The 14,897-nt window shown below is 37.8% G+C and overlaps 1 pseudogene; it reads left to right on the top strand.

The window, feature by feature from the left end:
• Positions 1-3,000: 3,000 nt before the first annotated feature.
• Positions 3,001-13,187, top strand: LOC135321527 (guanylate-binding protein 6-like; annotated as a pseudogene).
• The last annotated feature ends 1,710 nt before the right edge of the window (positions 13,188-14,897 follow it).

The following is a 14,897-nucleotide window of genomic DNA, read 5'->3' on the forward strand; positions in this document are numbered from 1 at the left end:
TTAGGGACTTTCATAATGCATATACCTGTCTATGTGACAGTATCCCATAAGTTTCTTAGGCTGTATTTACTTTAAAAAAATTATTTCTTCCTTCTGCTCCTGAGAATTGATAATTTCACATGTCCTGTCTTCAAGTTTGCTGAGTCTTTTTGCCTGTGCAAGTCTAATCCCCTTTATATGTATTCAAATGCTCTTCACCTGAGCTTTACCCTCAAGGCTAATTCCCTGTAGAAAATGTGTAAATTCATTTATTGTATTTTCCAGCCTCAGAATTTCAGTTTCGTTCCTTTTTTTATTATTTTTATCTCCTTGTTCACTTTCTAATTTTGTTCACATATTGTTTTTCTGATTTTCTTTAGTTATTTTTCTGAGTTTTCCTTTAGCTTTTTAAGCATATTTTTAAAAAAGTTATTTTAAAGTCTTTGCCTAAAACATCTAATGCATATGTTTCCTCGGGTTTTTTTTTTTTTTTTACCACTTTAGTTTCTTCATTTGGAAGGGCCATATTTTCATTTATTTTGTATGCCTTGTGATTTTTGTTGTTGTTGTTGAAAAATTGGATATTTATTTCTCTATTTATTTATTGTAAGTGGAGGTACTCAGTATTTAACCCAGGATCTTGGACATGTTAAGTACATGCTCTACTACTGAGTTATTACCTTCCCACCCCCTGAAAGTTGAGCATTTATGAAAGCAGTCACCTTTCCCATTCTTTGCATACTGGCCTTTTGACAAGGAAGTCTTTTCCTAAGCTGGCTCTTGATTTTGAAACTTGGGATTAAGCTTAGGAGAAGTTGTAAAGTCTTTTTAGGCTTTTTTGAGCATGCATCTTCCCTGGGCCTGTGTGTTGCTTTTTCAGTTTTCCCATATATGTGCTCCTTTTAAGTATATTAATTTACCAAAGGATGTCTCCTTTGAACTTTTGATTGTCTATTGTGTGTCTCCACCCTGAAAAGAAAAAGAAAAATTCAGTTTCTCTTCTCAACTTTCTATTCTCTATACTTATTTCTGGTCAGCACATACGTGAGCATTTTTTCACAATAAGCAATTCTGACACTAACTTCCAAGAGTTAGTTCATACCCTACAGATTAAGGGCTCAGTCTCACAAGACTTCTCCTCAGTTCAGATGCAATTACAAGTCCAGGTTGTCACCTGTGCTTCTGACTAACTGGCTGTACATTGGAGTTTCCCATCTCTTCCCCAGGTTCAATGATTTGCTAGGATGGCTTAAGAACTCAGGAAGGATAGTTTGCTTACTAGATTACTGGTTTATTTTAAAAAAGGATACAGCCTATAAACAGCAAAATAGGAGATGCAAAGGGAAAGATATCGAGAAAAGCGTGTGGAGCTTCCATGACCCCTTTGGATTTGCCACCTTCTAACAACCTCCACATATTCATCAAGCCAGAAACTCTCTGAGCCCCTTCAGTTAGGTTTTATTTATTTTTTTAATAGAGGACTTCTTAGATAAATATGGTTGAGTAAACTATTGGTCATTGGTGATTAACTCAACTTTCAACTCTTCTCTGCTCCCCAGTGGTTGGAGCATCAGGATAAATGTTGCAACTTTCTAATAACATTGATTCCTCTAGCAACCAACTCCATTCTGTAGTGATCTAGGGGCTTTACAAAATCACCTCATTAACATAAACTCAGTTGTGGTTGAAAGGTGCTTGTTATAAATAACAAAAGACTCTCCTTTCATCTTTATCAGTCTGGAGCTATTTTATGAATTGAGGACAAAAGACCAAAAGTTACAAGAAAAATAATTTCATCTCTCTCTTCACATAGGGTTTTAAGAGCTATATACCAGGAATAAGGACAATGATCAAATTTGTATTTCTTATTATACATCTCAATATCACACACCCATAATATCTTGTCATAGGTGTCTGTAGGTCATTCTCCTTGCAGCTTTCCCAAGCAATGCCCACTGCTTCTCCTTGCCTAAGATCCAAATAAGGGAAAAGATAACAGTCCTTCAGGCAGCCCATGAGATGTCAGAACATTGTAAATGCAGTCTGTTCTGCTCTGTTTATTTTGAAAAAGGGAATTGGAAATTCAATTGATGCCTTAGATATTCTATTTTATATATTCACTGGTAACCTCTTGTTCTAGGCATCTGTGGAGCTGTCTCTCCACATTTTTCCTTGAGAAATACCTGCTGCTTCTTTCCACCTGATATCCAAGTTTTACCACCACCTACCCCTCTGCCACCCTTCCCTGAGTTTCATGTGAGGTGAAACAGAGATCTGAACAGGCAGTCCTGACAGATTAGAACATTATAAAATTCCCTCTCTCTGAATCAGGGGAGGGAATTGGGAAATGATTTGCCACTTCCTTAAAGACCTTACCACAATGGGGACCGAGGGCAACAGAAAAACCACAGAATTTCCTACCATTTTGAATGAGGCTGTTTCTTGATTTGGTATTTGGTTGGTTGCTTTGGACCTTTGACTGTTTTATGGAACTACTGTAAGGTTATTCTAGCCAGTATTTTGGTTATTGTTTATGTCTCCTTGGGGAAACAAGAGCCTAGAGTTTGCTTGTCTGTCATTTTGCTCAAGTATATAGATTTTCAAACCTTTCTCAATGACATTCACTCAGCCTTTGTGAGAACCATTTACCTCATTTCCAAAGTAGTTATATTAATTTCTAACTTTCAGTCTCTTGTGAATATCAGTTTAGCTGGATATGTAAGTTATTATCAAAGGGCTTGGTATATTGTAGGCCTTCAGTACATCATAACAATAACTTTAATTATATTATTATTTTGAAATAACAGTTTGGAGAGTGATATTATATTATTTCACTACCAATATCCTGAGAGACTTGAGGGAATGATGGGGGAAAACCTCTGCAGTATGCTAATTCTAGGTTACATTTTGTCTAATGGAAAGCACAGAACTCTTACTTACCTTATCCTAAGTTGATAGATGCTTTGTATAAGTCTGAGTTAGAGAATGGCTTTATAATCTGATTTCCACTAAGAAGCTCTTCTAGGTTGGCAGATTGCCATGGCATCCAGACCCAAAATGATGGACCCAATTTGTCTGTTGGAAAGTGTCAAGGTGCTGTCAGTGAACCAAAAATCTCTGCAGATTCTTGGTGAGATTTCTTTGCCAGAGCTGGTGGTGGCCATTGTATGACCGTATCATACAGGCAAATCCTACTTGATGAACCATCTTGCAGGTCAGAATCATGGTGAGTGCTGTACTGGGTCAAGGACCAATTGCTTGATTCTAGCTAATACCTCAGCTTCTTAAGTTTTGTTCTGATCATGTGTAGGGAGAACCAAACTTCTCTTAACAAGTCAACTTTCCACTCTTAATTCTCACTGCTAAATCACTGTCTTACTGTAATTCATTATCATATTGTATGTTTAATTCCTGTAAAGCAAAATTTCTCCTACCAATTCTCACAATCCTACTTTATTTTACATGCTTAAGCACTGGACTCTTGCAATTGTGTCTACTCTTTCTTGAAACACATTTTGCTTTTTTATGGACTATTCTCATCAACATATAAATGTGTTCAAATGTCTATAATCTTAAAAATATCTCCTGTATGTTATATACTACTGTGGCTAACACCTCTCCCCACTTTTGAAAAATTTGTCTGACAAACAATATAATCTTGATTTTCTTTTTTACACTTTTTTCTCTTCCCATGTCTGTCTTCAGTCCATTTCTCTCTGGCTTTGAACCTCACCATTCTTTCAAGATACTCTTGTTATGGTTATCAGTGACTTCCATTTTGTCTGATTCATGGATTCCCCTTTGCCTCTATGTTGAGCCCTTGCTTGGTATCTTTATCACAATTAATATTCCTTCCTCCTTGAAACAGATGACACACAAAGTAGGACATTCCTGAGGAAATGGAGAAAGCACCAACTCGTATGCTGGGATACTGACATTCCAATAGATCTGACTCTGTAGCCCCTTGGTGGTTTAGATTATCTGCTCTAACTGAATGCTGCTTTCTCCCCTCTCCTCACAGGCTTTCCTCTAGGCTCTACAATGCAATCTGAAACCAAGGGCATCTGGATGTGGTGTGTGCCTCACCCACGCAAGCCCAATCATACTCTGGTGGTCCTTCTGGACACTTAGAGCCTGGGGAATGTGTGAATGGTAAAGCAGAAAGTCACAGTTAAATAGTTTTTATTCTGGATTTTCCCCTTATCTCTCCATGGTCCTAGAAATTTTACTGCTTTAATCTGTAAAATCTAGAAATCAATTATAGTAAATAAGGCAAACTATGATTTGTTTGAATCTCACTTCTAGGCAAGATATCATGGTGTCTTAGATAAATTCTTTTATTTCTTGGCACTGTGTGGATGACTTGATTACATTTAGTAAGTCATTATTGAACAGCTGAGATCCAGGCCTTTGGACTTAGCATTGTAGATATCAGTGACCAAAGTAAAGGTCCTGCCCTAAAAGAGTCTTTAGTTCAATTGACAAGACATTATCTGCAGTCAGATTTAGTACCATGTAATTGGGAAAGAAGCAGGCTGGATAGAAGAAGAAATTACATTGCATTGCAATCCCCAATTTCTGGGAATTTCATGGGAGCTCCATGGCTGGAATGGCTTTTTTGAGTTATCCTGAGTTTGGGACAGGGTTGCTGATACATTTTTGAAGAGCTTCTCCAGAAGCCTTTCTAATTAAGAGGGCTGACACCTGAAGACTGTCTTCCACCAGCACTCCCAACAGCTGGGGGAATAAGTCCTTCAGTTTTGAAAGGCAATCCAGGCAGCACCTGACTGGTTTTGAGAGCTTACAGTTAAGCATAACTAAGAAAGAGGAGAAGTATCAATCTGTGAGTGAGGAAAAATTTCTGATTCACCTTCTTAGCTACAAGGTGAAGAGTGTATTTGAGGGTTGGATTTAAGGGACGGGTTTACATTTTCCATGATGTAGTTCATCAACAACTCATAGAGTGTTCTGGAAATCTGTGAGACACTTCTGAATGTGCAAGTTCTATAAAAGTAATTTTTTGTCCTACAAGAAACATTTTAAAATGGATTTTTGGTGTTTTAGCTTTCTGCTAATGGGTGAAATGAACTATCCCTCCTTTCCCCCTTTTGAGATTTATTTGGAAATAATACTTACATTTTTATAGCTCTCTCTTTTTCCTCAACGGGAGTTAGAAAGTCTGTGCTTATTTTTAAAGCCATATATCAAATAATGATATAATCTTCTTGTTGAAATAATTGTTTGTCATAACTGCTACTGCTTCTTATCCTAATTGATTATTTTTAAAAAGTGGGTTTTGGGGAAAGAAAGTAATGAATAAACTCTTATCCCCCCCAAAATCCCATTTAGAATCTTCTCAAAATAAAACACAGTTTTTGCATTTTCACTGGGAGCAACTTTACATACCATTTATAATAAAAAACAATTTCCAGTTTATGCCATTATTTAGACAATGCTATGATTTATACAAATTAGCCTGGGCTTTAAGGCCCTTGATTAGGCTGCATGAAAGCTCACCTTAACTTCTCCACTTGCCCTCTGCCCTCAAGTGACTCTAACTACAAGACCCCTGTCTTCTCCCATCTCTAATTTTGTTTCTCTGGATTTTCCTGTCTATGGGATCACCTTCATTTCTTCAGTTCCACATATACCAGTTCTTTAATATTCATCTCAAGACTTTGAGGAAGCTTTCAGATTATATATTCTTTCTCCAAATTTCATAGCTCTGTTCTTCCTTGATAGACTTCTAAATTTTAGTTTAGTGTTATAGCTATAGGTTTCACTGCTTATATACATTACTGAGAGTAAGCCTTTTACAGATACTTCTATCTTTGTTGCAATACTGTTATGGATGTTTGTCCACTGCTTTGAAATAGTCATGTTGAAAGAAATAATCTTCATTTTTAGCATTGCTTTTTTAAAATCTAAGAACAGAGGGGGATATTTAGTAGCTTCCTGCAAGTATTTATTGATTGGATATAATTTAAATACCCAGTTATGCCAACTATGGTATATTTTACATGGACGCTGATTAATAAATATATGCAGAATGAATAAGTGCCCACACTCATCATTGAATTCCTAATTACACAACAGGTACTGTATTAGTTTTTCTGTGTATGTTATTTTACTTTATCCAATTGAGGAAAAAGAAAGCAATGTGAACATTAGAATCCTTTTATATATGAAAAATTTGCAAACACAAGAAGTGTTTCTGTAATTGTCAAAGTTGATATCTGCATTTACATCTGTCTTCAAGCAATTTCTTTGCGTGGTGAGTATGTTAGCTGAAATAATAAATGAAACCATGATTGAAGAAGTGTACAGATGAATTTCTAATGTATGGGTAAACTTCTAACTCTCTTGTTCTAATGTGCTTTCTAGGATGAATCTAAGAAGGATTCATGGATCTTTGCCCTGGCAGTGGTTCTGTGCAGCAGCTTTGTCTAGAACAGCATGAGCACCATCAACCACCAGACCCTGGAGCATCTGCAGTATCCTTCCAGGTCCTGAACCACCATGTTTCACTGAATTCATGGGAATGAGGATAGAGTCAGTCTCTCCTTTCCTGTCATTTAGTTTTCTTGGGTGGAGCAGAGGGGACCCATGGCAAAAGAGTGTGTTTATAATATTTTTATACTAGAGAAATGTGGGAATTGTTGGTAGTGAGTTTCTTTTCCCTAACCAAATCTTAGTTATGCGACAGAGCTTGAAAAACATCAGGGAGGGCAAAGTCCTCTCAAACACCTGATAGAGTAGAAGATTCCACAGAATTTGTGAATTTCTTTCCAGACTTTATCTGGACTGTATGGGATTTCACCCTGGAGTTGCAGTTATGTGGTCAGCCTATCACAGAAGATGAGTACTTGGAGAATGCCCTGAAGCTGATTCCAGGTATCAGAGTATGGCCTGGGCAGTGTACGGCCCAATAGAGTGTGGGATCTACTAAACAATATCCCTCATCTCTGTGATTGCATTTGTATTTGAGACTAAATCAAAGTCTGTGGAAATGGTGGCTGGAAAGTGGGTTGCAAAGATCTAGGGGCTACAGTTGAAGTTTACTCAAGAAAAGTAAAGTGTAAAGTGAAATTACTCAAAACCAATTTGTTTTTTTATACATCTTTAAATTTAGCATCCAGATTTAAATGGGTGCTGAAACATTCTAAAGACTGGACGCTGTGTTTCCTATTCCTTCAATTTGTCTCTGTTGAAGAAAACAACTAATCAGCTAATTGTTAGACATGAAACTGCAGTGAAAAGCTTATCTAATGAACAAAATGTAGATTTCACATATTATTCTTTTCAAAGAGGGCTAGAAAACTTTCTAATCCTGTATAATTATATCATCAACAAAATGATTCTATGTTGTAAATAAACTTGAAGAGGTGACTGTCTTTACAATCTATGCCTTTTCAATAATATTGACAATTATTAGAACATTCATTTTACCTTCCACATCATAGCTTTCTCCTAATTCCCACATGTTTACCCATGATTTAATTACAAGGTAATAAATAATTTTCATGGGTTACATTTCCAAGGATGTGTGTCTATTGAAACCTTGAGAGAAATATCAATCCCAATTTATTCATTCTTACTTTCACGTTTCTATTTATGATTTCTCAAAACAGCTATTAAGAAATTGGCTGGCAGGAGAGGACCAGATATAATCATTTACCTTAAAGAGTTTATAGATTAGTGGTGATACCTTAAAATTACATTTCAGGTACATTTATACTTCAGAGGTTTTTACTAAAAAATAGATAACCCTGCATCAATTATTTTTAGCATCAAAACAGTTTTCCTTAAATAATGAGGATGTCATTCCTAATATTCCAATTACTGTCCATGATCCCTTGTCTGTAGCTCTGTTTTTGGTTCCACAGCTCAATTCCTACATGAGGTTGAGTTGAGCAGAAAGTTTCATGTGACCTTTCATCCTTTTAGCTGCTAGTTAAGCAAACACATCATAGGCAACCACTCTACTATGTGCATGTCTGGAGAGACCAGCCATAGGTTTCCTTTACTGGATCAGATGTCTCCCTAAATTTCTCTGCAGTTATATCATTGGTATAAGTCTGATGTGCAAAGAAGTATTGAATGTCTATGTTAAAAGAGTTCTATGTGTAGAAATGGCAAAGACACACAAATCCCTACCATGAACATCTGTAATCCCCTCGCCCGAAGACTCTACACACTCTAATCCCTGTTTTTCTGTCCCTCAGGGAAGAATCCCAAAGCCCAAACATGCAATCTACCCAGAGACTGCATCAGGCATTTATTTCCAAGATGGAAGTGTTTTGACTTTGACTGGCCAACATAGGAAAAAAAAATTCTAGCCAATATTGGGATGGTATCTGAAGACCAACTGGATCCTAAATTCCAGGAGCAAACAAAAAATTTCTGTTCTTACATCTTCACTGATGCAAGGACCAAGACCTCACAGAAGGAATCATGGTCACTGGGAAAGGTGAGTCCCTTTTTCCCATTTCCATGGGGACTGCTATGTGATGAATATTTTATATAATGTGCTTTCTACAATTTTTGTTTGATTCTATAAAGAATTCTGATTTTACAGACATTTATACTCCATGAAGAAATCTGTATACTTTATAATTATCTCACTTTGGGGGCTTTACAAATTCCTCCTCCAAATTGCAATTTTTGTCAATGATATCGGTGACTCCCACTTATCTGAAAACATCCTCCACTTAGAATATAATCACTCTTTTGGTGTAAAAACAGAATACTGCATGTTTTCAAAGGAAGTCCTATACAATAAGTGTTCTTCACAAGAAGAATTCAAAAGATATTTTGAGAATTTATAGTGGTCCAGAAATAAATATTAGCCCAGAAATCACTGAAAATCCATTCAAAGGCTCAGAATTAGGAATAAATTAAACATGGTACACTTTGCCTCATCTGTCTATCTATGTAATCTATATTGCTTTCAATTTTTAAAATGAGAAACTGTATTTTCCAGGTAGCCCCTAGTATGTTAGATACAAGTAGATATTAACTTTTTTAGTCTTGTGGCCTGGAAAACCATAAAAATGAAGAGTCAGTAGGAAAATGAAGGTGATAATAGTAGAAGGAGGTAGGGGTGCGTGTGTGTGTTTGTGTGTGTGCATGTGTATATGACCCTAGAAGCATAGTCTCAGAATCCTGGAGCCATTGACTGATAACTTGATATTTAGCCCCTAAATTTCCTGGCTTCTTCAGGGCTGAGGACTCTGGTTGTGACCTACCTGGATACTAGCAATAACGGAGCAGTTCCTCACTTGGAGAACCCAGTGACAACTCTGGCCCAGCTGGAGAACTCAGCTGCCATTCAGAAGGCAGACAACCACTACAGCGAGCAGATAGCCCAGCGAGTGAGCTTCCCCACAGACATGCTGCAGGAGCTGCTGGAGGAGCATGATGCCTGTGAGAGGGAAGCCCCTGCAGTCTTCATGGAGCACTCTTTCAAGGATGACAAGCAGGAGTTCCAGAAGAACCTTGTGGTAATCTGTCTTTGTATTTATCATATGTCCCCTCCCCTTGAAGAATGAAGCCTAGAAGTGTTGTTACTGGTCCCACGGCTCATCTCTTACTCAGGGATAAAATAGTCCATGTTCTCATGAGGGACAGAGTTTCAAAGGACTACATTTCCTTCTTTTTTGACTGCTAGAACTCAGGCAGTTTATCTGGAACTCTCTTTGACCTTCAATGAAAAATCAGTATGGATATCCTCTTGAAATAAATACTTCTGTGGATTCCAAGCCTGTCCAGAACACCCAAGACATTCTTTAGCTGGCTTCTTTTTCTGTGAACACACTCCTATGGCTGGGAACCAAAATTTCTCTTTTCAGATCCACATCTCTGGCCACTTTCAGCTTAGGTTGCTCCTTGTTGTATCTATCATTGAATACAGACAGAATCACTGAATGTGGCAGGTTCAAGGAACCAGAGAGATTAGGTAATGCAACTCCAACAGCTCAGATGAAATACCCAAAGGAGGTTAGGGAACTTCCCCATGGTCTTCCAGAGTTTTCAGAGCTGTGAATAAATCAAATCTTGTGACTGCTGTTTTATTACATGTCCTCCAACAGAATACTTTTCTCATGAGGAACACAGTTAGACCAATTTTTCTACCAGATCCTTTGGAAATTTACTTCCTCTGTTCCTTGCTTCTGGTGACAGCCCTCTATCTTTCTTCCCTCCAGGAAATCATAAAGAATAAGAAAGAGGATTTCTTGATGCAGAATGAAGAGACATCAATCAAATACTGCCAGACTAAACTTGATCAGCTTTCAAAGGCACTAATAAAAAGTATCTCAGCAGGAACTTTCTCTGTTCCTGGAGGTCATGAACTCTACAGGAAAGCAAAGGAAATTATTGAAAAGGAATATCACCAAGTGCCCATGAAAGGAGTGAAGGTGAGGAATAAGGGAAAAATGGGGAACCTACAGAATAGTCAAAGAGGTCTCCTGAAAGTCGAGAGTGCAGCTCCATGCATGCATAAAGAGAGAGTATGGGGCCATTCAAACAGCTTTGGCTCTTAAGGTTCACTGCATGCTATTTATTCCTGAAGAGAGTACAAATGTCAACTCCCAAACATGAGTACAGATTTCTTAAATCCACAAGAGACAGAACAGAAATTATTCTTTTTTTTATGCAACAACATATTTGACGTGTTGAGCACTGATAATTTACAATTCAGTCTTTGTACACAAGGATGATCACAAGTGAGAAAGGAAGTCAACTACATAGACAAGTTATAACACTCAGGAAAGAGCTACTTAGGTGTTAGAAACAAATATAATAATAACAATAAAAAACAACAATAATAATGCAACTATTATATATTGAACTGTTGTTTCCTATAGCCAAAATGTTAAGCTCTTTCCCTAGACTCTTTAACTTAATCTTTCAAATAGCATTAAGAAGCATCTACATTATCAACATTTTAAAGATCTGAACTGAGAATCATAGGCAGGTTAAAATAAATTGTCTAAAGTTATAACCAGCTAGTGGCAGAAGAGAACAGCAGCACAATTTAGAGGCACTATTTCACACTGGGAAAGAAGATATGTAAAAGCACCAGAGATTTGGGGTTTGTAGAACTGAACATGATTCTGACTGGCTAGATTCTAGAGTGGGGAGAAGGAAGTAGCACTGGGCAAGAGACTGGAGAGAGACAGGTCACTCTAAGGAGCTTGGACTCATTGTAAGGAACCACTGTGGAACTTTAAACATGAAGCAAAAGTTACATGGACTTAGTTGTCTTTGCAGCACTAATTTCCCTATTGGAAATCTAATTTCTGTGCTCCTCCTTGGTTCCTCAGGGAAATGAGTTCCTCCAGAGATTTCTGAAGTCCCAGGTAGCACTAGAGAAATCCTGCAGGCAGATAAAGCCCTTACTGATGGGGAGAAGGCCATAGCAGGTACGGGGTAGGGCTGGGCTCACAGTGGGATGGGTATGTTCTTGCAGTGCCCTCTGACAGTTGTGAGAGCAAAACCTTCCCAATACCGGAGCTTCCTTCCTTTCTGTGGAACAACCCTGCTGCACCTGGAAACAGCAAAGGGAACTGTGATTGGACGCCAGACAGACAGAGCCTTTTCTCTCACATTCTGAAGTGTACTCTCGATGGTGTGGACACAGGGTGTGGGGGGAGGACTTAAGAGATATCCTACCACTCTCTTCAATTTGGTTTGGCCTCTGAGCTCAGGAGGGTGGAGGTCAATCCTTGCCTATTTTTTCCCTCTCTAATACCTCCCTGGGGCAGAAGAGTGGACCAGGAAGGAGACAGCTGAGAAGGAACAGGAACTGCTGAAACAGAAACTGCAGGAGCAGCAGCAGCAGGTGGAGGCTCAGAAGAGAAGTCTCCAGAAACACATAGTCCAGATGATGGAGAAGCTGGTGAGAGAAAGAGAAAACCTGCTGAGAGAGCCAAACAAGATATTGGAGCATCAGCTGAAGGTGAATCAGGCTGTGGCAGTAGTAGAGCTTGATAGCTTTGTCCTCATACCCAAGGAAGGGATGGGTGAAGGTTACAGCATGGTCATGCAGAGATCACAAGTGCATCTACTGCCTGTGATTTATTAAAACCCTGAAGCCTTTGAATCCTTCCAAAACCTTTAAATTTGGCTCTGTAAGTAGACTTTGGAGAGTTCAGGATGAGTATTCCCCCCCTACTCCAAGCCCTCAGAGAATATAAATAGGGTTGAATAACCATTTAGAGAATTTTAAAATGATCCCACAGGGCTTGATTGAACAGATATTCCAACTATGTGTGTTTAATATGAACAACAACTAGTATGCTCTACCAAGATCACTACCTTTTACCAGGAGACCTGCTCAGCCCAAGGCCCTGAGGTAGATCTGTGCTGACATAAAACTACCAGAAATGTCCAGACTTAAAAACACATGGAAATGATAGATTTTACACTTGCTGCATTGCCTCCAGGTGTGGACAGATCCCCAAGCTATCATGTGGCTTGGGGGGATTTCTCTCATTGTTCATCTGAACATGATTTATAAGAGATTTCTATAATTTAGGGGCCATGTGTTTATAACAGATTTCTACAATATGGGTGACAGTGCCATCCTGAGTGGGACTGAGAATTAGTACAGACAGACCAAGGCTACCTCTCATTTGCATTTTTTGACTGGAAAATATTACATTTGTCCTCATGCCAGGCTTAGCCACCTGGAAAACCCTAAGGTATATGAATATTATTAAGGCTGTAAACTACACTTCCTCTTAATGTTTAGGTCCAAACTAGGAAATATTCCTTGTTACAAGAGTCTCCTTTCATGATTAAGAGAGAATAATTTTAGGAATGAAACAAAGATAGTCTGACAAAGTTTTAAAGTTTGACAAAATGTAATCCTTGAAAAAATGGGGGATTTAAAAAGTTTTACTTCCTTCCTCATTTTTATTTTTTTTAGGTCCAAGAATATCTGTGTACTGAAGGATTTAGAAATAAATGTGAGGAGATGAGTACAGAGATAAATCATTTTGGAGACAGGATTGTTGATACTAAAAATGATGATAGTTCCTTGCTTGCACAAGCCTTGGACAACCTTGGCAAAAGAATCACTTCGTTATTGCCTGCTCCAGCTAACATTCTTGGTAAAGTTATGAAAGTAGTGAGCTCATTATTTAAAAAGAAGTAGCTCTCCTTGTAAAGAAATCAGATATATAATACAATATACATGTATGTTCTCTGGCCTATTTCTGATGTGCATGCTTTTCACTTTCATCCAGGAATGCTTTAAATATAAAAAGTGATTTCAAGAGAATACTGATGCTTGGCCCACATTAGATAGAATAAATGCATGGACACTTTGATATAGTGTGTTCAGTTTTAGGAAATATATATGTGTGCAAAATCATATATATGTGTATGTACATATAAACAAGAGTTTCACTGAGGCTTCACTTCTAATGGCAAAAGATTGGAAACCACTTAATGCTCATTTATGTAATTTGGTAATATATATTTTGCATGCATTTATACTAGAATACTAGGTTGCTAGTAAATAGATAGGGGAGCTCTATTTGTATAAATATAGAACAATCTGGAAGATAGAATGTAGAGTGAAAAAATGAGGCACAAAAGAGTTTGCATAATGTGTTCACTGTAAAAAAAAAAAAAGGCAGTTATTTTGGGCACTCATACACATGTGTGTATAGTACATTTCTGGAATATTCATTAGAAATTGGTATCATTGGTTCTTCCTGGAGAGGACAGCTTGGTATCAGGGATGGAAAGGACACATGCTTTTCATTATATACTCTATCTTTTCAATTTTGCAAAGATAGCTTGTGTTATTTCTCGAATAACAAAGAAAACAAACTACAATACTAATAATAAAATAGTAAACGGAATGTGAATAAATGGAATTGCTCATTGCTTCCAGAAATGACATTAGCCTGCTCAATAAGGGGTCTAAGACTAAGATCAGAATACTAGAAAATAACGTTTGCATCCTAATCTTGTTTTTGCTTTGGCCTTGTTTTTTAATCCCTTATATTTGCTTCAAAAATAAGGTATGAATTTTCCTGTTACCCCTTGAAATCTCAACAACAGTAACCTTTACTTCATAGGTTTCAATTACACTTTTACAGTGTTTAGAAACAAATTAATAAACACTAAGATTATTCACTGGTGAGAGGAATTCCCATCAACCTTAAGTTCAGTGGTGGCGTCTCTGCTGTAGGCAAGTACATAAGGGGTGATGCACCACTGCAGAAATGGATGCCTTGATAGTAATGGGGAATGAAAACCCAGACACACAGAGGCCAGGTGTTGGCATTTAAACATCAGAATTCAAGTACATACAATGAGAGTAATGAGCATCATGGTTTGTCTTAGCTCAGGCTGCTATAACAAATTACCATAGACTGTGTGGCATACAAAACAAACATTTATTTCTCCCAGTTCTGGAGGCTGTAAGTCCAAAAGCACTGTGCCAGCACTGTTATTTTCTTGGTAAGGGTCCTCTTACAGCTTTACAGATGACAAGGTTCTGACTGTGTCCTAGCATGGTGAAGAGAGAGAGACAGAGAGAGAGAGAGACAGAGAGAATGAATCTCATGATTCTTTGTTATACAGGCACTAATTAGATTCATGAAGGCCCCACACTCATTATCTAATCCCTCCCAAACCCCATTTCCAAGCACATTGGGACATTGGTATTTGGGGTTTCCTCAAATGGATTTTGGAGAACACATTCAAACATCCAGTCTATAATTTGGTTGGAGTGGCAGCCAGCAGACCTGACCAGAGAAAATTCTGAAGATTGCAAATAAAACAAGGTGTCTTTAGAGAAAAAAGAATGGGGAGGAAACAATTGGAATCAAGGATATTTATAGGAAGCTGAGAGGTAACATTGATAAAACGTTATAATCCCTAGCCTTGGTCTAAAC

This window comes from Camelus dromedarius, chromosome 6 (genome assembly GCF_036321535.1).
Source record: "Camelus dromedarius isolate mCamDro1 chromosome 6, mCamDro1.pat, whole genome shotgun sequence".
In the NCBI taxonomy this organism is placed as follows: domain Eukaryota; kingdom Metazoa; phylum Chordata; class Mammalia; order Artiodactyla; family Camelidae; genus Camelus; species Camelus dromedarius.